A 27,411-nucleotide genomic window follows, 5' to 3' on the forward strand; every position below is an offset into this window, starting at 1 on the left:
AGAAGAATAATCATTCTTTCTACCATATGACTAATTATAGGAAGGGTATATGTATTGATGTTGCAAATCTTTGGAAATAGCACACCTCAATTCCTTAGGGCTGTTTATAGCTCAGGTACCCTTACTGCAGTGTCGCAAACTGTACAGAATTTTGCAACTAAAATCAGTGCCGGCAAATGCCTCTGCACATGCTCAGTTCCCTCCTTTTATACAAGGCTAAGCTGTCTAGATTAATTCTGTGCTTGAAAAACTGCTTTACCCTGTTGTATCACTGAGTTTTCTGTAACTTCCTTCCAGCAAAATGAAATGTGATTAGAAAGAATTTGATGCCTGGAATTTCTCTGTGCCATGAGTAGAACAAATCTCTAAGGTGGAAATTATGGCCAGCAGTGGAGGCACAGAAGATACGAGATTTGCTGAGAGTTTGTTCTTCCACTGACTTTCTGTTATTAAATCTGTTGTGTTGGGAAAGATGCAGTGTAGGGTTTACTGCTAAGGGTAAACACTGGACCTTTCTATAATTCTGGTTTGTGTCTGCTTCAGGTCTTAACTCTTGCCAGTCTGAAGCTTGGATTCCGACTTCAGAAGAATTTTTCAAGAATTGTCCAGTCTTTACGAGTTATAATAAAACTTCAGAATTAAATAGCTTTTTATAAGGCATCTTGAAAATACTTGCCTGCTTGGAATCTTCCCTGGCATTTTTCCAGCTCTTTTTCTACATTTTCTCTGTGATGACCAGTGTTAAGGGTATAGTTTTTTGTAGTTTTCTAAGCCTTTAATTTTTCGTAGTGCTCTTTCAAAAAACAACTTGTGGGGTTTTTTTCAGTGTTGCTCAGAATAAAGTGGGTATTGATAGACCCTCTAAAGGTGTTTATTTTTTATTTTTAATTTTTCCCCTTACTCAGCTGCATTTTGTCTTGCCACCAGTAATTCTTTTGATACTGTAGCTACTTTTTACATTCATTAGGCTGGAAATTACTGCCTCCCACAGCATGGCAGGTGGAACAAAATGTGTCCCTACGCTTCAACAACTTTAGTGGGAAGTTCAGCAGCTTAATTTAAACTGTTGGTTTGACATTTCTGAAGAGCGTTCACTTGATCTGGTCCATTGACTTTGCTTGAGAGGCTGTAAACTTGAACAGCAGACTGGTGATATCTTCAGTCACCAGAGCTACTAGCCAAGCTCTTTGGGCCATTTTTCTGTTATATTTTTACCATAAAGCAGTAAATATTAGTGCATTGTTAATTCTGATAACAGTTAAGAAAATATCAAAATTTATTGAACGTTACAGCATTTGTTTTTAAAAAAGGTGTTCTGGTATTGTCTTGTGGAAGACGCTACATATAAAAACTAAAATCTGGGATAAGTCTTCCTGTCCAGGTCCAGAATTCTGTAGAGCATTTCTTGGGTGCTTTGTGAGTATGGACATTATCTGCACAAGAGAATTATATCACAGATTTGATAGGTCGCTTTTTAAAGTTCAAAATTGTACAGTATCACACAGATATAGCAATAATTAGTATGAGACCAGTAGATAATAATATCAGTAGAAAAATCATGTATATACATCCGTGTTTAAAAGTTGGTGTCACAGCTGGAAGCTGGAAGGTTTTGTCCTGTGAAACATATCTCCCTGTGGCTCTGTGGTTCAGTCCCATACTTCTAGAAACATGGATGAAGATGGCCCTTGAGGTTTTCTAGTGATCGTAACTTTTGCTCCCAAAGAGTGGGTGGGTTGTTCATCATCGTTTCTGGGATTGAGGGAAGTGTTTGGCCCTACTGGTTCCATGCTGAAGGGAAAGCAGTGCTGCTCCATACAAACAAGACAGTTATAGGCGTGAGTACAGCATTTTGAACAACGAATGACCTACACTGCGGTCAGAATAGCTGTGTTAAAAGAGCCATCCATGTAACCACAGTTTGACCTCATGGATTTCAATTATGCTAAATCTTTAGTTAGATGATCTACTTTTCTCTGTTGTATTTAATGCACAGGAGGGACCTAATCTGGGGATGAACTGGTCAGTAAAGAACATCAGTGAGTGTAACAGCTTTATTTGTTGCAGAAATTGGAAGTTGTAGAGTGATCAAAACAAGGGATTAAAGGAAGAAGAGGACACAGTGTTTTTTTAATTGAGAACTGCATCCTTCCACAGGCCAGGGACACTACCCTACCACTCCCTAGAGTTTTTGTGTGGTGCAAGGCTGTTGGTCAGTACAATATTTCTCAGTTTTTGGGTGCCTAATTTAAGATCTGGTTTCAGTTTTACAGAACTGGTAAATCCTCCCAGCTATTTCTGCATATATTATGTAAAAGACTGTATACTTCCAAAGTTCAATCATGGGTATCTTGAGTCAGACACCCAAGCTAGTTGGTACTTTATTCTTTCTGCAGAAGCCAGCTGGTTCTCCCTTGAAGTCTGTGTCCAGTTTCTCTCCCATTCCCAAAGCTGGTTCCCAGCCTCCTTGCATCAGTTTAGGCTGATCCCCTTGGTTTTCCTCTTTCTGCTACTTGTCCTATCTCTTTGGTCTGCCCTTACTTGGCAGTTCCCCAGCTCTTTACTGCAATGATTCCAACTAGTCAAGTTATTTCTGACCTTATCTCTACCCCCAGACCTCAGTCCTGGTCTTCTGACAACTTTGCCAGTATTGGCAAAGTTCAAATCTATTACTTCTGTTCTTTTGGTTTGGCTGTTTTCCCCCATCTTTTTAAGTTCGGTATTCCTTTCTGATTCCTGAAGGCTTGTTGTAGAGATACAGGCTCTGTTGGCCCAGTTCAATGTTCAGTCAAACTGATGAATGATTATTATAGGGAACTGTCTTCTGAACCCCTTGGGGTGCCTGTAGGGCAGTGCACGTGCAGTTAGTTGTGGCAATCAAGAGTACTTATTCTTTTGTCATCTTTGGAGATTTTAGTCGTGAGTGAACCTCTACTAGATCTGTGTTTATGGTGACTTTTTAAAGGATTGTAATAGACAGGAAGGACTGACAGTTGGGATTTGTTTTTTGAATTTATGCAAAATGTTTTTTCTTTAGACCTTAGTTTTGGTAGTAGCTGAACTGTTTTAGCTGATGATTATTCTTTAAAAATCAGTCTGAGGCAAACACTCAGCATGAAAAATTGCTGGGCACACAATTTGGGGAAATGTAAGCAGATGAAAACAGTAGTCTTTTAAGACATGGTGTTGAGCAGGCATAGTTACAGGTAGAGATGCTACTGGTCCCACCTTCTGATTGCTCCTCTCTTGCTGAAGGATTAGAAAGTGCTTCACAAACTGTTCATTCCCTTCATGTGAGCCTGTGTATCTCATCTACTGTTCAGTGACACGGCAGCGTAATGTTTGACATGCAGTAGCATATGAGGTTTAAATAATGTGGGACCATTATTTAGTGGTAGCATTTAAATGACTCGGCCATTAGAAAATAGGGGAAACCTTGTGTAACAAGGAACTGCTTTCAATGTAAACAGAGACTTTCCTTTTCTTCCCCTTTTGATAAGAATAGTGGAAGTTGAAGTGTGTCTTTACTTTGATGTATAGCAAAACTCTCTTCCCAGGCAATGTACCTTTTCTCAGACAAGAGAAGCATTTGTCGAGCAATAACCCAGAATATATGGGTGCTGCCATCTAAGTTGTCAGCATTAATTAGGGTTTTTTTATTCAAGTAATAGACAGACTTCATCTTACAAAGTTTATAAGACTCGAGAAAACTGCATATGCTTTGATTGAATCTTTTCTACAGTGTGTTTCTTTTTGGCAAGATTACCCAAGAATAAGTGTTCTCTTTTCCTGTTAGTTTGACCCAGTCTATATTTTAGTGAAATTACCCTCTCCAAGAAATATCAGTAAGAACTATATTTCTAGTAGAAATACTAGTGGCTATGGTAGCAGTGCTGGAGACACAGTCATCCAGCATGAGCTGTGGGTTTACTGCTTCACTTGAGCTGCAGATGGCTATGGAACGAGCCTTGTTAATTCCGCATCAGGTTCTCATGTAGCTTTCTATCTTTTTATGTGATTTCCACATCATGGTTTCTGAAATGTTCTGTACTTAATATATTAATTGCAGGTTACAGTTCTGTGTTCCCAAGAGGCTTTCAAGCTGGAAGCAAGCAATCTTTTATGACCAGAAGGTTACATACTGTATAAAAAGAGAGCATGGCAAAATGGAGTTGGTCAAGAAATCTGTGAGAAAGCTCCTATAGTGTGTGAATTTGCAATGAGAGTTTTGGATATGTACACACTATTCAATTTTGAGAACATTTCAAACTAAATCTCATTAGGATATTGAATGAACATGTCTGCATAAAATATTTTGCAGTTCTCTTGTATAATAACATAGGTGGCCCAGTTACAGCAGATCAGTAGGTGTCCAGGTGCTCTCAGATACTGGGATCTTCAGGACCCCCTGCAGGCTTGGATGTGAACAATTGTATTAAAATCTCGTAAGTAAAATGAGCATACTGCTAAAACTGGACTGGTGAGATGCAAATAAAGCCATTAGAAGTCATCACAGGGCCACTGGTGCCTCTTGGTACATGTGTTGTGCTGCTTTTCAGTGAGTGCGTAATACCTGTTACTTCTCAACAGGATAATACTGCCCTGGGAGAAGAGATGCTGGTAGAGTGTATGTAGGGTTCTGCTCTGCTGTGTAGAAGCAACTCAGCAATTAGACTAGCTGCTAAGCCCAGACAGACTTTGAGAGCTGCTCTAAAAACACTGCTTTTTAGTCCTTCTAGAAAGCAGGTATGTGGGCAAACAATAAGTGGGGAACAAATTGTGAGGATCAGTGCTTTTCTAGTGACATTTCCCCTCTCAGGAAGAGCAGTGAAAACTTCTGGTGTTTTCTTACGTAAATGTCATGTCTCACGTAGACCAGGAATAGGAATAGAAATTCTTTATTTCTATGATTTTGTTACGTTACCTCCTTGTTCTGTTTCCCTCCTTCCACGCTATGTCTGACAGGTAGGGGCTGGAATGTCTCTACGCAGTGTTATAGTAGTTCTTCTGCAAGGGTGCTCCCGAGAGCTTTCAGTCCGAGGGTGGAAATTTGTTTTGCTCTAAGTGCACCTTTTTACCCCTTCCATTTCCTACTTCTTACTCTTTTGCATTTGGGACAGACACCTGGTGAGCTTCACGGGTGAGGTTGATAGGAAGGGAAGGAAAACAGTTCTTTGAAACTAGTTGTGAGAATCCAGTAAAAGGTTATTTTGGGAGAGGCCATAGTGGTCATGTGTCAAGTAAAATAATCATGAGGCCTAACTTTTACATGCAGCAATTAAAAATGGTATCAGGGAATGTATGTGGCAATAGTATTCTCAACCTTGGGCATTTGGAAGTTGCAGGAAGCCTTTGGAATTGTGAGGGTTGTTGAAATAATCCTAGCCATAGACTTCATATTTGTCTCCAGCTTTGGGAGCTTTTAGGTAACTCCCAATCTAGATGGTCCCCACTCAATAATATTGAGTAAAATAGCATGTTGTGTGGTCACCTAATATTCTGCTCTTTCTGAAAAGCCTTGTATCTTAAATTTTTTTTTGCCTGTGAATGGTGCTGCCCTCTTTACAAGTTGGCTTGTCAGATGCATTTACAAGCTTTATTCTGATACTGATAAGGTGAAAGGTTTTGTCTTTCCTATGTGTAATACCTGCTTCAAGGACCAGAGACTTTTGGGAAAAGACTGAGTATTGCAAGACAGATAAAATAATCAGAAGCACCAGTGAATCCTGAGGGAATAATTGTTGGAAGTTCTACAAAATCTCTGTGTTTCTAGGTTTCTCTGAGGCTGTTCACAGTGGTTATGAGGGTAGGCAAAATCCACTTTTATATGGGCTTCTAAATATGTCTGGATTTGTTTAATTGTATATTGTTCATTGTCTTAGGGATTCATGGTGCAAAATTATGCACAGGATGACGGTTTGATGCTGACATCAGTATCTGTATGTATTGCATCCACCTGGAACTTTTAGCAAGTGAAGACTTAGTGAAATGCAAACAAGTCCATTTTGTGGTATTTCTGCTGCAGACCAATATCAGGAGCTATACAGTTTCTGAAATAAAGGTTTTGAGATGAGTGTTTCATGGGAAGAATTTATTTTCGGTCTGTTCCCATATTATGACCCTTTCTGGCAAGGTGAGTGCCCTCCCAGAAGCATTCTGAGGCTGTGAAGCACAGTCTACCCTGGTAATTTCCATCTGAGACCTGCTGCTGAGATTTATAAGATAGAGCTTGTGAACAGTTGGTCTGATTTAAATTGTGAGATCTAAGGATTGGAGGAGGCAAGAAGTGGTAAAAATCCATCTGTATTCTTTTGCTCTTTTTTTTTTGTTTATTGTTTAGCATCTAGGTTGGAGAGTCCACGAAGACTCATGCTTCTAAGGGAGGGTAATGTTATTTGTCTCTGGAAGGAGGAGAGCTTCAGTTTACCTAAAATATTGCAAGAGCTTGGGTAATAAAAAAGAAAATGTAAGTGTTAGTTCCATAAATAGAAGGAAAGGAGGATTTTTTTTTTTGCTGACCCCTTTTTCCTCATCGCTGCAGTTACGCTTGCAGATTAGGATTGAAGTAGAATTTAGACCATTTGAAACAGTGAAGCCATAAAGGTGGCAAGAGATACACCTGACCAGAAAGGGCACTTGCAGAGCACAAGTTGAGAGGCGTGGGCTGCCTGTGAAAGTTTGACAGGATTACAAAAAGCCACATGTATGAGTTCTAGACAAAAAGCCTTTAAAAGACCTTGACAATAGTTTATGGATAAGGTAGGGAAAATATAATTTATTTGTCATTTTTATGTTGTAGTTGGTGGGAAGGAGATAATGGAATACACTCATGACAGCATTAACTTTGAGAACTGTAAGTAGCAAGACTTGAAAAAGCAAAAAAAGCACCAAAACAACCCTCCAAAAAGGAAAAAAAAAAAAAAAGGGAAGGGGAACTATGAACTTGGAGGGAACTTTGGTACTACTAAATTAACAGAATTAGCAGTCAGAAAGTGAAAGCACCCAAAAGTTTAGAAGTTGGGACATTTGCATTTCTCAGAAAGAAAATGAAAGGAGAAGCAACCCCCTGCACAATGAATTTTCAAAATACTGAACTAATGCTTGAAAGGAGTACCTTCAAGGCACTGTGTGAATTAGAAGGTCCAGTAAAGAGGCTGTGTAGCATTTTTAAGTGGTAAGAATTTGCTCTACTTTCAGAATCAGCCTCTTGAAACATAAAAGGAAGAAAGAAAACCTAGAAGTGAAGCATGAGGTTTGACAATGATTACCAATATAAAAACTTGTTTAATGGTTACCCTGTGGATAGGGTAATAGCCAATGTAATTAACATGCAAATGTAATTAATTTCCAGAGAGGAAGAAAGATGACTTAAAAATAAAACCACGGTTGTTCAGTTGACTTAAGTCTTGAAGAAACCATTGTCACCGAGGAAAAGGCTCGTTATCATGTTGTTGGTAAATCTGCATTTGCGATCTCATTTTTCCTGTTTCCATCATCTGCAAGATACATATCAATTTCTTCTCACTTGGTCCAAATAAACAGCTTTTTACTTCTGACAGGATGCTCAGGATATTTTTCAAGGTGAGACTCTTGTGGCTGTTGTGTGTTGAAGCTGGAACTTTGATGCATTACTGAAATGTTGTCTTGTCCTTTGTCAGGTAGTTCTGAGTACCACGGCATACGAGATGTAAAGGGTTTTTTTGCTTCCTACTGAACCAAAATTAAGTAACATCTCATGAGTCAGAAACAACTCTATCCTCCTTCAAGCTAGGTAGCATGAGAGGTGGTTCTAGTCAGAGGAGCATCCTCTCTGGGGAGCTGCGTCCTGACCTTCCCAAATTATAAACCTTCCCCAACTGTCAAATGGAAGTCAGCCTCCCTCCCCATTCCGTCACCTGCCTCCCTATTTGCTTTTGAACACCTCTTGCACCCTTTTACAAGTCGAATGGGTGTGTGTAGAGGAAGGGTTCAGTTAATAGTGTTTAAATGCATTGTGCTGGTGGGTAACTGTAGAGAAAAGATTTTTTTTGTTTGTTTGCTTTATTTAGTGGAGATACTTTGTAACAGAGTCTTGCCTTTGTCTCAGATTACTGTTTGCAGACTGGAGTGAGATGATATAATGGTACAGGGTATATTTGTGTTTTCCTGTTGTGGTACATGTGGTTGGAAATAATCTGGGCGTAGACCTGGTTTTCTCCTAAATGACTTGTTGCATGGGGCTGACAGCAGGCACTTTGAGTAAGGTCTTGGGAAGGTAGCTGAAGGTTGAAAAGGAAAATAAAGCTACATCTTGCCTATTTATGGTTGGATGGTTTTGTTGCTGTTTTTTACATCATTTTGGGCGTTCATTTAGTGACGATTTCTGGGAAAAAGGCGACTGTCCCTGTATGTGTATGTAGCATGTGCTTATATTTACCAAAATACCAGCAGGGTTGATAACCCTTCTCTTTTTCTGGCAGCCCAGCTAAAGCCATTTTCCATGTTGCCTTTCAGGCACATGTCCTGCTCTTTTCCCTCTCATTTTTGCACAAAAAAACTCTGCCATATGCTGTTCAGATCTGATATTCTGGCTCAGTTTGCTTCAAATGCTCAAAAAAGCCATTTCCCAGAGGCCTCCTCTTCTTTCACATTCACATTTGAAAGTGATATTTTGGTACTGATGAGTGTGTATGACACTGCAATTATCTACAGCACTCAGTATTTGGTACCAGCAGGGGTGGAAATGACAGCAAAGTTTAGGCTCAAGAGAGGTGTTCCTGGCAGTAATGACCAGTGTGGAAATCCTTGAAATGACACACGCAATGAGTAAAGTTGGTAGATGAGTAGGAGGGGAGCAGTCTCCTTTCTGGAGAACAGGAGGGGCATGAAGCTGGAGCGGGAGGTCCAGCGCAATGTCCCCATGAAGATGATTTTTACTGGAAAATGGTGGTGGATGATGAGAGGGACATGCAATACATTGGAAGGCTTTGGAAATATGACAGTGTCGTTAGTTTGCACTGTCAGGCTGACTGGCCTATTTTTCCTTTGGAGAGGATTTGCTTACAACTGTATGAAAATCTCCAAACGAAGGCATAGCCCCACATAGCAGCAGTGGTCCCTACCTGTTGGAGCTGGAGTTTCTGTCTTCCATCTGCTTGAATCTGAAGTCTCTTGCTGACAGTAGTTTGACCTCCAGGCTTTATACTGTATTTCCATATTCAGAGGACTAGGTGTTGACTCTCAGATGGAAGTGGAGACAAGTTCTCTTGCAGATAGTCACAGAAAATCTGCTGCCGTCTGCACCTTCGCTTTGCTGATACCACAGCTTTTAATATCGTGCTCTTAATTAACTTTGTACCCTGCTTCCATTTCTTGGTTCCAGAAGAATGCTTGAAGCAATGTGGGTTTGCTCCTGTCATTGGAGCACTGATTTCAGACAAAGTTGAAAGGAAAGAGGAGGTGTGGGGGAAAAAATATTGTTGCAAATTGATAACACATTTAAGGAATTATTGTTTTAAGGTGTGCTGTATCAAAATCGGTTGTCTATATTTTTATAGAAGTCTTGTTTTTAATTTGTTGTTAATGTAAAAATGCTTTGGTTTTATAAACTGTGTATGCAACACTTGAGATGGCATTGTATAATGTCTATTTTTAATGCTGGAGTTTTTTCCTCTGTAGAACAGGGTATTTGCTTAATCATACTCTCTTGGATCTTATCGTCTTTTCCCACCCAGCTTTTTCACCCACAGTTCAAACGGCTGGCTGAATAGATGTTCTTTGGATGCATCAGCATGAAATTCTGCAGATGACCACCTGTCTCAATACATGCAAAGCTGTGGTCACAGTTTTCTAAACAGTGCCGGAGATGCTGAATTATGTTTGCAATATTGCCAAATCTCTTTAATCAGTCTTGACTGAAAAAAAAGATGGCATAAATCCCAAATTACTAATGTGCTTCAGTGAGTCATTAGCAGTGGTTATCTAGATCTGATTGTAAAAGATAGTTTTTACAAACACAAACGGGCCAGAACAGGGCAAAAGGGGAACTGCTATGGTGTAGCTTAGGTAGAGTCATTTTTAGGTTCTTGGACATGTAGGAGAAGAAACTTCTTGTGTAATTTGCTCAACATAGTGCTTAGTAGCTGGGATCCGAAATGCCGTGCTCTCTGAGGAAAACAATTTATAACTTGGTATGGGTGCTGTTTTTCCTGTTGTTGCATCAGCCGTTTGAGTTGTGGGACTGGAGCCAAGAGTAGAAATGTGACTTATCCCAACATCCTGGTGAGGTGGTAATTGCACAACTCTATGGTCCCACTGGCACCAGCTGAACGAGACAACCTACATGGCAGGGTGCCATCGATTGCATGGGCACATACATTTTAGGCATAGGAATCAGTACTGGGCACCTTCATCTTCCCTGTCCTTCCTTTGCTGAGAATAGGAGGGGAAGGGTAAGGGCTCTTTGTGCATTGAGGCACTGCAGGATACTGCCTACTCTGAGTGAGAGCCCCTCTTTGCCCCTCACAGCATGAGCAGGTAACCAGGACAGTGTTGGGCCATAGCCACAGGGCACAGCAGAACTTTTTGATACTAAAGCAAAATAAAAATGCTCATCTGCAAGGACTTTCAGACCTGCAGTGTTATCTCCATAATGAGTATCTGGGGGATGTTGTTTCTATACTGGCTATTACCTGTGTAAGAAAACTTGACCATTGCAAAAGGCTTTTGTGCCAGCTCTGATTCAATCCATGTCTCCCCTCGTGAGCCCCAAGGTGTTGGTTTTTTTTGATTGAGGATTTGAGCTGCTAAGAAATTTTGTTTTGACAGCTCAGAGGAATTAAGTCTTAAAACAAATAGCATGTAAGCCTTGAGCAATAGCAGCATATTTTCCTTCACAGTGCAGGTCTTGAACTGGAAGGCCTGTTTTTAATGAAAAAGACACCTACAGAGAAAAAAGACCTATTTGTTTATATCACCTTGGTTTCATACAAACATTAGAAAGATCATTTTCAAAGCTCCTGTCCAGAAATATTTCATAACTGTACAGGATTAACTGAGCAAAGTTATTAAACTTTTTTATTTATTCAGAATAAGACCTCTGTTTGAAGAACATGAAGCACGTGTCTTCTACTTGGACTGAATGCTTCTGCTTTTAAAGCAGTCATTTCTGCTCACTAAAAAAGAAACAGGAAAATGAAATGTACAGTATTTAATCCTACTTGAAAACACTGGCATGAAAAAAATTCTCAAGATTTTCTTTTTGGACATGTGCTCAAGTTGTAAGAGAAAGAATAGAATAATAATATAATAATTTTGCTTCTAATGGCAATGATGCATCACTTATTTTTCACATTGTGTTTTGTTTGGAAACTTTAATAGTGATAATTTTTATGAATGCAGACATATATTTTCTAGGATATTTGTTTAATGCTTCACTCTTCTGATAACTGACTTGTTAGAAACAGAAATTTACGTTTTTATTCAAAAGCTTCAAGTTCAATAACAATGAAGTGTCAGTATTTCATTGAATCAAAGTTTCGGTGATACCTGTATTATTATACACTTTCCAAATTCTTTAGCAATTGTATGCTTTAGATTTTGGATAAAAATGTTTTCTCAGCTAAAATGACAGCAAAGCTTGAAATTTACCTGGTGATATGGGTTTTATCAATTCTATTTTCTAACATTCATACAATAAATGAAAGTTCAATAGCATTTTGCCTGTTTTACTTTGATAAAAATCATCTATTTAGTAAATGCTAAAATCACTAATTGTTAAGTCGAAGTATAATATCTTGGACAGTAGAAATACTTTCCAGCGTGCCTGTAACAAATGTGGATAGAGCCTTCCCAAATCTTCGTTCGCAAAGCCTAGCCATGAGAAATACTTGGAGATCTCAAGATGGAAATCCTTCTGGAGCTTTCTTCACAAAGTAGGTGTAGAAAGCTTTGTATTTTTTATTTTCACTACTCAAATTTATAATTATAAGGCAAACAAATGAACAGTTGATATGGCGGGATGCTTATTTGTATTTTGTGAAGAAAATATTTGGGTGAAGAGATTTCTTTTCATTATTTAAGTTACCATTTTCACAGACGTTTTTAGAAATTTCCTGAATCCTCGTTTTTCTGGTAGCAGTTTCAGATTTTCTTTATAGTTAGAGAAAATTAAAATATTAAAGAAAAACATTAAGTTTCTGGAGTCTCTATAAAAATACGTTTTGTTGAGATAAATTTGACTTCAGGGTGTTTTCTTGATGAAGAAAAAGCAAATCATTTCAGACCAAGCACAGGGCAACAGCATCTATAAGCTAGTCAAATTCCTTTTACTTCTGAGTGACTGTAGATTAAAAAGAAGGGTAAAATTGTGATATCTATTAATTAGACATGATGATAATGTCTGTTGTGTGCAGTGGTGGTTTCTACATAAACACTCATGCTGTACTCTGACTTTGGGAAAGTTCAGTATTTCTGTGTGTTTTTATTTTGGTGTTCTCTAGAACTCTGGATTTTGTTTCAGATGCTAAATTTGTTCAGATCACTCTCTCCTTTTCCCCAGACAATCCTAAATGTAATTAAATGTATTGCACTGTATGATTTTTTTTTCTTTCTTTCAACCATCGTGCCTTTTTAAGTAAAGAAAACAAATCGCACAAAACTGACTTCGTATTTTTGGATTCCCATATCTATTTGTGGCTACTTGCATAATGGGGGAAAAAATGCAACACGACTCATAGGAGGGTGACATAAAAGGCTATATGTGGCTTTTGACTGGCAAGAGTTCCTTTTAGAATATCCCAAGAAACAGTACAAGCAGAAACTTCATCAGTAGTTCTTCGGGTTTTGGGGTGGGTTTGTTTATGTTTTGATACAAGTCACCATCTGTATTAGAATCTTCAGCCTTTGCCTTCATTTACTCTCTGGTTCTGTCCAAGACGATCGCTGATAGCAGGGGAGAGTGGCCACGGGTGGACGGAACCCAGTCTGGGACCCTGTGCAACGGGAGAGGAGACTTGTCAGCCTCATCAAAAAAAGCTCTGTGGTACTGGGCTGAGTCTTCGGCATTTCCCTTGGCTCTGGCTCTTAATATACACAGCACAAGTGTATGAACTTGTGCTATGAGTGGACTGTGGGTTTCCTAAGTTGTTAAGTGTAGTAGTTTAGTCTAGGCCTTCCTAGGTGACCAGTTTGTAACCAAGGAAGTGCCTATATTACCTGGTATTCCCTACGATTTTTACGTAAGCCAGGAGTATAAGAAGAAAGGAGGAGAGGCCTTCAGTCTCTTTCCTTCCGGCGGCTTTGGAGGTGCAGGTTCCCTGCTGTTGAGTCTGCTGTGTTGGGGAGTGAGGCCTGGTAAGGCCTTGCCGACCTTGGGAGACAGAGGTTGCCGGCGGTCGTTCCAGCACGACTTTCTGTTGTCCCAGGGAGAGTAGTAAGAAATTCTTTTGCTAATTCTTTTAGTTGCTAGATCTTGGGCTATTGATCGTGTATATTTTATTTTGGTTTTGTTCCTTTTTTTTTTTCCCTTCCCCCTTTCCTTTCCCTTTTCCCTTGGAGTTGTGCATGGTATTTCAACTGTACATAGCTGTATATGTCATAAATACATTTATTTTCGTATAAGTTTGGCTAGTTTGGATTTTTCATAGTTTTTTTCCTTAGCACTGAGCTGGGTGTATTTCAGTGTTGGGTCTGGGACTTGGTGGGGAGCCAAGTAAAACTTAGACATTAAACCAAGTGATTTGTTAGTCATAGATCATCATAGATGTGTTTAGAAGGGAAGTTTGGATTTACAGAGCGATATAATAAAGTGTACGGCAGTTGCTGATTGTTACAGTGTGATCAATCATGATGTTCCTTTAGAAAAAAGCATGTGTTCTTTCCCATGCCATGTTAATGTAGGCTTTAAGACAGAATTTTCTTAATGCATGAGAAATTAATATCAGTGCTTTCTTATCACTCAAAGAAAATTAAATATAAAAAAGGAAACAACTTGTGATGGTAAATTATTATGATAATTTATTTCCTGGACAGAATTGTTGCTACCCTTGAAATTGGCTTTTAATTTCAGTGAAACGGAAAAAAAATTGGTAGCTGTCTCTTATACAGTGGGTTATTCAGGAGCTCTCCAAAAACAATGAAAAAGCCAATCAAAATGTTACATTTTTTTTTTTATTTTGACCTCTTGCCTGCTTTCCTTTTTGAACTCAACCTAATAATGACAGATTTTCTTAAGATTAAGTTCTTGGAACCTACATTTGTTATTTTTTTGGCTATGGACACAGAGAGATCAGATAAATGAGACATTGGTGGATGGATTTCTGCTCAGAAATAGGTGTTTGTCTACACATCTGTGGGTGAGAAATGTTTGCAAATATGCAAACTTCTTTATGCATATAAGTTACATATACACACAGACTCCTAAATTTGACTTTATGGCTGTACAGGGTGTGTATTCAGGTAAGTAGGGACAACAAAATAGAAACTTTTATAGGTAACAGAAGATAGGATGAAGATATGTAATATTTTCTGAGGGCTTTTTTTTCCTTTGAAGTTCTGTTCTATTGCAGGAGCATAAGTAGGTTGTAGTGTGTGAATGGAGTTCATGATGCTAAGTAACAGAGAATGAAGACTACACAAACCCATCCTTTCTTTGCTTATGATACCTGCCAAGTCTCCAGCTGAGGGAGTCTTTCTTCTTGGCTCTTCTTGGTGTCATTAAAAACTGTGAAAGCCAGACACTAAATTGGTCAGAACAGACCCTTTACGTTTTGGCTATCGTCCTCTCTTTATGGTCTGACTTGTCTCTTCCTCTGACATCAGTGGGTGTTTGATCAAACCTTTACTTCTGTGGAAATTGTAGAGACTGGAGGTAAATCGTATAATTATAGAATGAAAAAAACTTGACATTTTTGTAGCAGGAGAAAATGTAAGTAATGCAGAAGGAAGGAGTGCTGTTACTTAAAACAGTCTCGTAATTTTGTCTTGGTAGCAATTGTTGCATTTGTTGAAGTTCATTAACTGACTTTCTACTATGGTTTGTAGGGCTTGTAGTTACAGACAGTTAAACCTGAAAGTCTCATGCTAGCACTTGCTGTAGTTTGAAGTGAAGGCAGATGTCATCTATTGTACAGGAAACAGCCAATTTCTTGCATTAAGCTTGTAGCCTTACATTTCTGTCTCTAAAACCACGTAATCTGTTGAAAATACACAGTGAACATCTGACCCTTGTAGTGTGCATTTAGACCTCCACAGTTGTTAATGATGAAAAAACGTAGTACTTGTCCATACCCGTTTTTGATGTTTTTTTAAGTACAGTATTTTGTTGCAGGGTTTGCATTTTATCTGAATAATTTTACTGTGTAATAACTGCTCCTGAAAAGATAGAACTTCAAAGTGAAACAGACTGAGAAGGAGGGAAATAGTTTGTAATTAATCAGGCAACAGAGAGAGAACATATCATTCCCAGTTGTAAAAAAATCTGTGTGTTTCTCTCTTACAATGTTTATAAATGAAAAACAGTCTTCTAGTGGAACACTGAAAGTGTCCTTCTGTCCTGTAATCTAAACCTCGAGAAGTTAGAAATAGGACAAGCTAACATGAGGAAAGATAACAAGCATTGTACAGAAAACAGAAATACCACCAGAACCTGTAGCCCTTTAGTTTTAGGTGAAAAATGTAATTTCTTTCAAACAAATTGCATCATGTTCTGGTTCATCAGCAAAGTCTGAGAGGTTTAGTTCTTGCAGGTGAGAGTTGAAGTGACCGCATGTTGCTTCTCTGAGGAATAGAAAAGCCTGGCTTTAGCTTTGGTGTCTTCTTTCTACTTGCAGACCTTTGGAACTGAGAAATTATTAATGTAATTAAATGTAGTTTAAGCAAAGCTAAGAGGTTTTTTGGTAACTGTTGAAAATGAGCTGAAACAGGATGTGCTTGTTTGCATCAGTGGTACTGTTTTTGTAAATGTTTTGTAAGTGCACTTGCCTGGGCTTCAGCCCAGTTGTCTGCACCACTCTGAGAGACATGAGCCTGCTGTTGGAAGTAAGATGGGAGTGAAGGACTGACTCAGATTGGGTTTTTTTCTGCAGGTTTTACTGAAACAACCAACACCAGTCTGGCTTGAACCAACTTGCTTGGGCCTCTACAGGTAGGCACATTACAAGGTCTTGTAGCAAAGAGGTGAAAAATCATGGGACCTATTAGTAGCATGAGTTCTTTCTGCTGAAGGGTTATGGGGATAACAGGTGTGAGCCAGAGGCAGAATGAGGTCTAAAATACCAACAGATTTCATTTTGGACTTGGGGATTACTACCTGAAGGCTACCGATTTAGTCAGAGGAAGCTGAGGTCTCTACAAAGTTAAATACTTTTGTTTTCTTAATGCTTCTAATTTGTATCACTAGAATACTTAAAGTGGTTTTGCTGTATTAAACATTAAACAAGGAAACAGTTGCTAAGATGTTGTGTTTAAAGTTTTTGAGTAGAGGTTCTCCGTGGGAGAATGCAAAGACTCCAGAATTCATAGTCTTTGCTTTCTCCCACAGTTCTCCAGTTTTGCTGTCACTTTTGCTTATACCTATCAAAAAACCCCAGAAATGTGGATTGCAGATGTGTCAGGCTTTACTGATGTCTCCTTATGATGTGTCTTGTGTCTCCACAGATTTTCTGACCTTTTTTTATTTATTGCCAAATGGATTATTTCAGTCTTACACAGAAGTGAAGCAATTCAGAGTTATTTATAGTTACTGATCAGTGCTTCCTAGCCGTTTTCTCAAGGGGACAGCTTTGTGCAAGGCACCTGACACACTCACGATTGATAACTGTGTGTTGGCTTTCTGCTCCTCCTGTGCTCAGGGGCACAAAACTCACGCCTTGGGAAACTGAGTTATTCCTGTTTGTCACCCAATCCTACGTATTGAAAACAGCTTTAAGTCGAGCACTGATGTCTTTCCTGTGAATGAATTCACAAGAGTGAATTTTACTGACATTGGTGAAGTTACTTGCAGAATAAAGGAGTTATCTGACTTGAGTCGGTGTTTTAAATAACTTCTATTAAAGAAATTATCTATAACCATAGGGAAAACCACTTTGTCCTTGAGCGTTTTTCAAAAACAAATTGAAAGGAGTTACTAGAGGGACAGGGGAAGTGGCTTTTCTGCTTGGCTTGTGGATATATGGTTGTAGAGGCAGAGGGCAGGTGTAATTAAGTAGAGAGCACCCTGCAATGTAGCAATGGACAGAAGATGACTTTGCCTTTTTAGAGGGAAGTCTCACATTGGTGCTGTTCTTCTAAGAGAAAAGCACTGTCCTTATGGAGGTAACCAACTCACTTTTTTTGTGTGTTTTGTGGCAACATGCATCCTTCTTTCTGCTACTTGAACCTGGTCTAAATATTTCAGCAGTATTCCAGCCCAAGCAACTGGAATTGTGTGCAGCTGCCTTGCTGCCAGTGGTCAAAACTCACTATTCAAGCTGGGTATAAACATTGATGAGGTTTCAAATAATCCTAAGGGGGAGGTCCTCCTCCTTTGCATTCCAGCACTTGAACTTCTGTGGTTCAGGTCTTCAAAGTTCTCTCTGCTATAAATCATGAAAGAGCAGAGATTTGCAATGATGATTACTTAGTTTTAGAAATCAGATCTGAGACTTTGCCTAGTCTTGCAATGTTAGCAATTGGGCATTTGAGGAAAACATTCAGTATCACACAGTTTATAATTCCTGACGTGCTATGTAGGTCCACAGGTGCTTTAAAACTTCTGACCCTGCATCAGCCTTGGGACAACACAATGACAGAGGGTGTATCTTGTCCATGTAATGCTTGTCCCAGAAGTTTCATCCTGAGGTGTTTTTCTGCCTTAATTTTCTTTACAAACATGCCTTTCCTTGGTTTGATCTTCAGTCTCTCAGTGCAGCATTGAGCCACATGTAGATGAGTATGTGCAGTAAGATGGGCAGGTCTCTACTTCCATATTGTCTTCTTAATGTATTTGCTGAACTTATTCTAAAGAGATTCAAGTTTTGTAGACTATGTAGCTTCATGTTCTAAGTGACATTTCTTCAAGAAATATATTAAAGGATTTCTTGTAAATACGAGAGTTACTTCTTTGGCACAAATTTTACATTGCTTAAAAGAATGCCAGGAGAAAAACATTCCTGCTTTTACTTTTAAAAATTACGCTTGTCTATATTTTTCAAGTAGATAATTAGCTTTGGATGATTTTGTGGCAGCACTGTTTTAATCATCTGAAGGGTGACAAAGCACATAGACTTGGCAAAATAGAGCAGAATTACTAAAAAGAAAAGCTGATTGATTTTGTGCATTCACCTGTAACGAAAGGTAAGTGCTTGATTGTGGTGCATGTGTGCATAAGTGGGGACATTGCTTTTAATTAGCCCCAAGTGTACAAGTCTCACTCTTTAGCACCCACATGACAGGTCATATGGTGCAAAAATAGGTTATATTTTGTTTGTTCACACAGGCAACAGGATGAAGATTTTCCAGGAGATTGAATGTTCTTTGAATCTTTGACTGTATAATCTCTGTCTGAAATAAAACATACCAGTTTAATTACTTACCCAAAAAATTATTTTGTCTTTTTTTTTTTTTCTTATTAGGTTTGTTAGCTCTCAGGCTTTGAGAGATCACAGAATCACAGAATTGTTAGGGTTGGAAGGGACCTCTGGAGATCATCTAGTCCAACCTCCCTGCCTAAGACTGAGGGACAGAGAAAAAGAGAAACAGTAATTTCCTGAATTTTCTCATTTTTGTGCGTGCAGATGACAGTAGGAGCGCTCTGGGACTTGGTAGCAGTTTAGAGATTAGCTTGGAGACATCCTGTTCTGTACCAGCTACTCTCAGGATGCTATTCAGTGGCTCATGTCTTGCTGGGATTACCGCCATACCGTAGTACTGCCCCCTATTTATCAGTCTTTTCCACACCTTCCTCCAGTGTTCTTTGTACTTTGAGAAAATCTATGAGTAGGTGGTTTCGGAGGAAAAAGGAGGATGAGCAGCACCCAAAGCTTCCAAGATGTAAAGAAGCAATTCTGTTAGTTATCCTTTCCTCCTGTATTTGTCATCCATCTCCTCAAGAAGACCCTGTACTTGGTAGCTCCTCCTTAAAGTACAAAAACCAGTGTGTGGACTTAAAGAGGACAATAAAAGGCAACTGCTTCTGGGAGCTGATACAAATTTCAGGGTGATGATAATAGAGTATCACAGAAGGATTAAACTTTGCAGTACCAATTTTTTCTTTTCCTGTGGATGTGTAGCTTCTGCAATATTAGAGGCCAAACCTGCCATGGTACCTTTCCAGGTCTGCAGCCTGTGCAGTAGAATATCCTGTGGAGGCTCTGCACAGCAGTTCTTCTGGAATTACTGATGTTTTTCTTCTTATTGGCTTTTTTGTCAGTGCCACACAATTCTAAAAAATGGTGCTAGAGCCAGTCAGCAGTGCAACACTTGGAGAAAGCTGTACTGACAATAAAGGGGTATTTATGTCACAAAGCCAAAAGCCCAGGAGTTTCAGAGATGGGTAGTCCAAAACAGCATCCTAGCTCAGCCTGTCATGTGTTTTGTGTAACTGAGCTACAGCATGCTCTGGGATCCTGGAGGATTTGCATAACTCCATATTGCAGCTTCAGGAATCAAACCTTTGAGCACTGCTTAACAGCAGGCCAGGAGTTTCTGATCTGTGGTCCAGGAAATGGTGGAAACTTGCATGGTATTGCTTTCCCTTTGTTTATTATTATTGCCCTTATTGCATTAGAGAGGCTAAGCTGACCTTAAATACTTCATGTGAAGTAGCACTTGCTTTGATAGAAGAATTTGGTATCTGATGGTAGGTGTCTAGTCCCCTTGAACAAGGAAGCTTTGATTCAGGGAATGACTTTTGAAACCTCTGATAATAGAGTTCTGTTGGTTTAGTGTCTCACATACGTTCCTGCCAGTGAGACTTAAAACTTTCAGGGAGTGATAGGTTCACATGGGAAAATGCTATTGGTCAAGATGTAATTAGGACCTTTGTGATTAGGACTGAAACCTATGGAGATCTGCATGTCTCTTCAGACACCTGTGTCAGTGGAGGAGGCCTTACTGCTGTCAGTGGGTGCAGTTAACTGCAGCAAAGTCTTAGGTACAGGCTTAAAACTCTTCTACCTAAATTCAAAATGGGAAAGAGAGCTGAAAAAGGTGTTTGTATTTTTTCCCCCAGAGAGTTAGCAAATATTGTTTTTGTTGCCAGATAATACTTCTGTGAAGCTTTCCTGATGATCTCTTCCCAAGTCCTTTTGTCTCCTCTCTCTTCCTTTAATGTCACAACTTCCCCAGGCATCTCTGGTTTTCTTCTGAGCAGCCTGTCAATCAAGCAGCTAATTCTTGCAGCTTACAAGTCACTCTCCCTGAGTCACTCCTCTCCTAAATCCATCTCTTTGGATCTTTCACAAAGTTAACTGTGAGGTTTTTCTTGCCCTGACACACTTTGCCCTAAGATGACTTGCTGTGCACTTTTGCCCTCTCTTTTCCATTTCCTGTTCTTTAAACTAGTTCGCTCCATTAGCAAGCCACCACAGTGCTATTAACTTCTCTCCTTTCAATACCATATGCTAAGAACTGCTCTCAGGTTGGTATGTTAACTGGAACTCATATCCTGTTGATGGTAACATCGATCTTTGCCTTGCTGGGAGTCTTCATTCCCCAGCTCTGACATATCCTGTTTCTGTCTATCATCTTCTAAGAAATCTCATACCTCACAGACAAGTTCTTCCCATCTATGTTCTATTTTGAGCTCTGCTTTTACTGGATAGCTATTTAACTTTAGCACTTAGGCAACTGCAGCATTTCTGTATATCTTCTGCAGAATTTGTTATTTGTTGGTAGGCCTGATTGGGGCGTATTAGCACCAGCAGACTTCATCCTCTCTGAAGTTTTAGAGGAAAGCAATTGCCTTCAGAGAGGTGAGTCCTGACACCTAAGTCAACAACTTAGCTCCTGCTTAGCTTAGGAGCTCTGAATTGCAGTCAGCCTGTCTTCTTTTGCCGAGAAAGTAGAAAATACAGTGCATTTTCTGACTCTCCTGCACATTCTTGTTAATATAGTCTATTCAGCCTCCACACTGTATATAAAGGGTAGTGTAGATTGTAGTAATTTTCAACCTATTAAAACGATCAGAGGCCTTATAGGATTTTAAGGCATGACTTTTTAGCTTCTATTCTTAAATATTCGTTTATTCCTGCTTAGCAGGCAGCATCTGTCGGAGGACTAAATAGATTTGTTTCTTTATTGCAATATTTTAAGTTCCTATTTTTTCTCCCCCCCCCCCCTTAATGGGAAATTTTTCAATAAAAACTTAACTCTATGTGTTTCATCTTTTCAGTACCTCAGTTACAGGGTTTTAGCCCACAGTGATGTGGAACGTTGGAGTAATAAATCTGAAAAGGCTTCTCCAAGGGCAAAAACCCCAAAAGATCACAAGTAAGATACCAAAAGTACATTACTTTCCTGTGTGGAATTCTTTTATGTGGGTTAAAAATTATTATTTTCTTTTCATTCTCTTACGTAGCCACTAATTGCTAACAGTGTCATGCAGAGTTTGTTACTATTTATAAAAAGGCTCAGGCAGGTCTCGATTATATTTTTTGAACCTGCAGTACATTATTTTTTGTGAGGAAGAATTGGAGGGAAAGAGGTAGTAGAAGAAATGTGCCCCATTTTTGTACAAAAAAGGCTTGTGCTGACTAGCTACTATAGTCTATAAAAATACATTGTAGTCTACAAAAATAAATGTTAGGCTTATTTATATGAAGCTGACAAAGCATCACGTTCTTTTGAAATAGTGTTTGGCCGGTATTTGTGTGGTTTCAGCCGATTACAGGAATTCCTAAAAAAGGCAGATTATTTAGAAACTCTGCCTAACAGGTGCTTCTTGAATCTTACCCTTTTTTAGAGCCACTGTAAAAAAGAAAAACAGTCATACTTTTGAAATTGGTTTAATGTAAGGATAGCTTTTACTTGTCTTTAATTTTAATGTGCCCAATTCTCCATCTTACCTGCAGCTGTAACACTGAATTACAGCCTGTGTATTTTAAGAGGCTTTCTGTAGTTACTGGTGTGGATCACGTAGTTTCCATGCTCTGTAGCCTTTCTCTTTGCTCAGCTTGCTGTCTCTGTTCACTATTCATTTAATCGGCAAATATTAGTATAGGGTATTCTATTTCAGAAGGCCTTTCATGGAGGGTTATTAGAATTGTTTTTCCCTAGAGAATTTAACATAAAATTAATGCTATTTTGGATTATAGCAATCGCTGAAGTATTTTTATACTACCTGTCTTTATGGCTCTTGATGACTTACGTTTGTATCAGTGGTTTTGTATTTATAGCCAAGTCTTTTCAGTAAGTCTCCTTTATCTCTAAAATGATTTCATGAATTTTTGAAATCCTCAACTTGCAAAAGAATATAGTTCAGAGTGCAGCTTTCTATGAATGTGACTGTCATTTATTGAATAGTTCTTTGAAGAGTTCTATATTGACTAGAATCAACCTCACAAGATTTGGATAGGAGATAAATGGATATCTTCCTTCCAAAACTAAGCATTATCCCAGAATTACTTAATAATACCTTGAAAGAAAACTTGTCCAATATTTAATGCACTAATTTAAGATTCAGTTCCCAAGACTTTCTGCATAATGTCAGGCAAGTAATAAATAAAATCATTACAGAGTGAGTGAGGTGGGACCTAGGAACTTGTGCTTCTAAGCCTCAGACTCAGTCTCCTTCATTCTTCCATTTGAAAGAAACCAAAACAACAAAACACAACCATCCAGACCCACTCCTCCCTGCCAAAAAAAACAAAGTGGATGAGCTGTGGGAAGGAAAACTTGCCTTCCTCTGTTTTAGGTTAAAAACTGTGAGGTGATCTGGAGAACAGGTAGTGAGGATAACATGGCCTGTTGTTTCCCTGATCTCTGGGTCCATGCTTTTTCTCTATCCTGACTCTGTCTCAGGTGCAAAATGTATGCCAACATACCTGTGCTTTTCTCCACCTAATCTCAGTGAGAAGGAAGCCTTGGGTCTCTGACCCAGATGAGACTGGAAAGGACAGCTGCAGCTCCCAGAGGTGCAGGGTGGCAGGACCTGTTGGCTGTGACCACTGTGAACCTCATCAGGCAGCTGCAGGAGTAGCCATCAGTTCCAAACAGCTGAAACACATCACAGACAGAACTAGAAGAAGGTAGAAGTAGGGGAGAGCAGATTAGTATAAAATATATGTTTCATTGCCTTTATAATATAAAAGATGATGTCAATAAACTTAACAGCTGTGCACATCACTTCTGCATAGCCAGAATTGTATGGTGACTTATATGGATCTGTTCAGGGGCAGAATGAATGTATGCCATACATTTGATGGGAAACTGAGCAGATGAACATAGGATATAGATATGAAAAAAATACCTTTAAGTAGCACAGTTACCATTGTTTTTTATTTAATCATAATACCTTAATACTGATCATGCTTCTCATACAGACACATAAACATTGTTAGAGGTCAGTGAGACTCTAATGCCTTAAACCTAGTAATCAAATGATGCAGTGTCTTCAATTATTATCTGCCCAGTCTAATTCCCTTAAAATTCAAAGACTCAAAGTCCTTTCCAAAAACACTGTATGATGCCAACATCTGTAATATTTGATCTCACTTTAGGCACCAAGACATCCTAAGCAACAAGACCTTTTACCATACTAGAAAGTGAGAATAATCTAAAAATACATATAGCAATATATCAGTACATACTTATGGATTATACAAAACCAGATGAAACTGATTAAAAAAACCCCAAACAACAAAGCAACTCATCACAGTACTGATATATATCACCTGGTCTTCCAACAGATACAGGGAAAAAGATGTCATAACTGGTGGGTCTTTTTGGGGCAGTCTGTATTTTTATATACCTGCCAAAAAAAAAATTTATTTACTTAATAAGGGGATTCTGAATTTTTTTAATCGTTATTATTTTCATTGTTTTACTGTTTCTGTAGGTTTGCTGCTTTGTAGTTGTTCTTAGAATAAGACATAGAGTCTTTGACATTAAGATTTTTTGAAATCTCCTTAGAAACACTGAAGTGCTACTCCTAGTGAGCTTTTTCTGTGACCTAATTTTAGGAAAAATCCCAAATGATCTGAAGTCAATTAAGTTCCGAATGTCAAAATTTAGATTAATCATGAAAGAAACATATCCATTATCAACACATTTAATAAGCTTTTCCACCTTGGGCTCCCACTGGATACACAATCCAGCGTGTACGGTACCTTAGTCTTTTGAACGGTCCCATTGATTATTTGGTGTCATTAACCTGGGGAATAATTTGCAGCGCACCATAAATATATAGGAACTTAAAAGTTGTGGGCTTGCTGATAACTCTTTCTGATTGGATTGTTATATAATGTATTTTGAAAGAAGAAATAAAGAATTTTGAGAGAAGAAAAATTGTTTAACCATGACCTTTCTATTTATGAGATCTTTTACTGATCAACGTACATTTGGAGACTCTCTTAGCATTTTGTGAAGTGCTCTATTACACTGTACTAACAATGGGACTTTTTTTTTTGCATTGAAAAGGCAAAGAATGCCAAAAATAGGAATAAGAGAATGAGGCCCTTAAATGTGTCTAGATAGGCAGTTTCTTTTCATGGCCTTACTGATAAGGAACATATTGGAAGATGATTTCCCTGCTGAAAATAGGGACTGGTTAACTTGCAAAAGGGTACAGATGAATTGAGAAGATAAGAACAAAGCATTAGAAATCTGTTGTGCAAACAGAAATCTCATATTACAGCTGCTCTTTCTTTGTGTAAATGGGGAGTAAATTTTATAAGAAATGCTGCAGAATAGCCATCAAAAGTGTTCAGCTTTGCATTCAGTTTTACTGGTTTTTAATTTGGTTTACCCAGTGCAGCAGATGGTACTGGGGAAACAATAAGTCTTTGCATCGACTTTCTCCAGCATTGACAATTGTTCTTTCTGAGGCATTGAAGAACCTACCAGTCATAGATCACCAGCATGAGATCTGCAAGTCCTGCATTGTGAAGACAAGAGGAGAAATTTCAGTCTGAAAATGTATAGAGTGTATTGAATGAGCAAAATGAGTGGATGTAGAGAATACCCATCAGAGTATATGATTTTGTTACACAATGTGAGGATCTGTGGTAAGTCAGGCAGTAACATGCTTGCCTCAAAATGAGTTTATACCCAGGACTGGGTGTCTCTTTTGTTAGGATTCACAGGTCAATTTTCAATTGAAACAATTGTGTGAGTGCAGAAAATGGGGCATGCTGATTTATAACAGAGAGGTAGTTGTGCATTGTAGAGAAAAATAAAGATTGTTTGGATTCGGAAAACTTGTGTCTATATTGATAGAACACATTTTCATTTTCTTGGAAGCCTGGGGAGACTAGGTGTTTTCTGACATGCTTTTAGTTATCCAAACTGAACTCTGTGGTGTATATATAAGATTGGAGATTACAGATAATTCTGCACTTGCACTGTACTGGGTGTTTTCAGGAAAAAGCTGAGCTCTGAATATAAGGGGAATGAGACCTTGCACATGGTAGTTGCAAATGGTGCATCTGATTATCAGGTTTAATGTGTCATTAGGGTCTTGCTGACCTTTTCTGTCAATGCAAAACATGGACAGATGTTAGCATTAAAAAGAGAGCAGAAGTGGATAACTGTGAGCAGGCTGGCTGCCAAAAGATCAGCTGACTCTATGCTGACATCAAGTGCAATCTGGAGAGTCCTCCTTACCCAAGCAAGCTTTCACATGCAGCAAATGTAAAATGCAGGAGCCACAGCAGTGTCTGTAAAATAGTCTCATATGGTCAGTACATCTTTGTTGCTATGAGATACATTGTCCTTGTCTTGTTTTGGCTGATTTCTCTGATCTTAGTCTTTCAGAGTCTGTTGTTTCATCTGCTGAGAACAGAGCATGAAGAGGAACTGGGCATTTAGGTTATGTTTTGCATTTTCACTGGATGTGCAGGAACTCCTTCCCTGTGAGATCTGCATGCAGTGTGTTACAGGAAGATTCTCATTTTGTAGTCTCTTCCCAGTGCTGGCTATGTAGCTTTAGGTTGTTAGAAATAGAAAATATATTTTACGTGGGTCATAGCTGTAGTAGTAACTTGAGGAGGTGGTCTCAGTGAAGAGATGTATTTGTGTGATGGAAATGGTTTCCCACATCCTCTTAAAAGTTGCTTTGCTAACTGCTTTTTAGAGGGGTGCAGGATGCTATCAAGACATTGATGAATGATGTAGTGGTGGTAAAAAGTTAAACTGCTGCAGTGTGTCTTATTTATCTTCAGAAACCTTCAGATAACTCTGAGGAGTAAGTGCATCCTCTTCCCTCCTCCCATACCTAATCACTAAAGCTCTGCTTTCATGTGTGGCTTCCTCTGTTCACTGTCTGTGCAGGATAAAGATTCTTGTTCTGATGCTTTTCCCAGTAGGAGTCTTAATTTTCCTGAGAAGCAGACAATGCTGTTGTCATAGCATATCAAAATACTCATGAAAGGTAATTAGCTGGAAGAAAGGAACCTACAACTGAGATGCACCGAAAGGGAAGTCTGATGGTCAGGTGAGCAGGACACTGAAATATAGTTTCTGAATTTAGCTTTGCTGTGGACATGGGTCAAGTCAGTTAGCTATGTTTGTAAGATAATGCAAAAAATATTTATCTTCTCAACTTTTTGCCTATATGTATTTTCAAAATACATGCTCCTTCTGGAGTGGGTGTCTTCTACTCTGTGTGTGCTTCGTGCTCACCTCCATGCATGGCTGTTCCCTGGTGAGTACTGTAATGCCCGTATCAACAGTAAACAGAATGTGAGTCTGTTCAGGAAATTAGCTCAGCTTTTTGTTTTGAAAATGTGTGTCAGTGCTCCTCAAAAATTAGTATCTGAAATCCCAGCTTTCCACAGGGCTCAGAAGAACAAGGCTACAAAACATTAGAATGCAGCAGAGAATGTAGCTGTTGGAAAGATCACTGGAAGGATGGTGAGGGCAGGAGGATACTGTCAGGGGTCCTCAGTCTGCTTCTGTTACTTTATTGCATTGGGAGCCAGCTCTGCCCTTGAAGAAAATGAATGCTTTTTTTTTTATTTTTTCCATTCCCTCCCCTCCCCAAGACATTGTAATCTAAGAAGAAAAAGGCTCAGGAATGAAAGTAGAGGTTGGTGTTCTTAGTAACAACAATCTGACTGGACTCTGAGCTTTCATGAGAAACCAGGTTAATAAGAAATCTGACAATCTAGAATAGGCTGTGGGAAACCATTTCCACCATTGCTGGCTTAATGATGACTTAAAAAAATTTCCAAACTAATTCCTGGAGACAGGAAGATGATGAGGAGGAAGAAGGTTCTTGAGTCTAGTACCATTTTC

General features: G+C 38.9%; 1 protein-coding gene across 1 annotated transcript in view; it reads left to right on the forward strand.

The window, feature by feature from the left end:
* INPP4A (inositol polyphosphate-4-phosphatase type I A) overlaps nucleotides 1–27,411 on the forward strand; it is a 123,626-nt gene that overhangs the window by 4,028 nt on the left and 92,187 nt on the right. Inside the window, exon 2 of the mRNA XM_039390530.1 lies at nucleotides 16,065–16,123. The gene's annotated coding sequence lies outside the window, so the exon portion shown is untranslated. The remainder of the gene's footprint in view (nucleotides 1–16,064; nucleotides 16,124–27,411) is intronic.

This window comes from Pipra filicauda, unplaced genomic scaffold, assembly GCF_003945595.2.
Source record: "Pipra filicauda isolate LSUMZ 115617 unplaced genomic scaffold, ASM394559v2 scaffold83_size3615187_pilon, whole genome shotgun sequence".
NCBI classification, from domain to species: Eukaryota; Metazoa; Chordata; class Aves; order Passeriformes; family Pipridae; genus Pipra; species Pipra filicauda.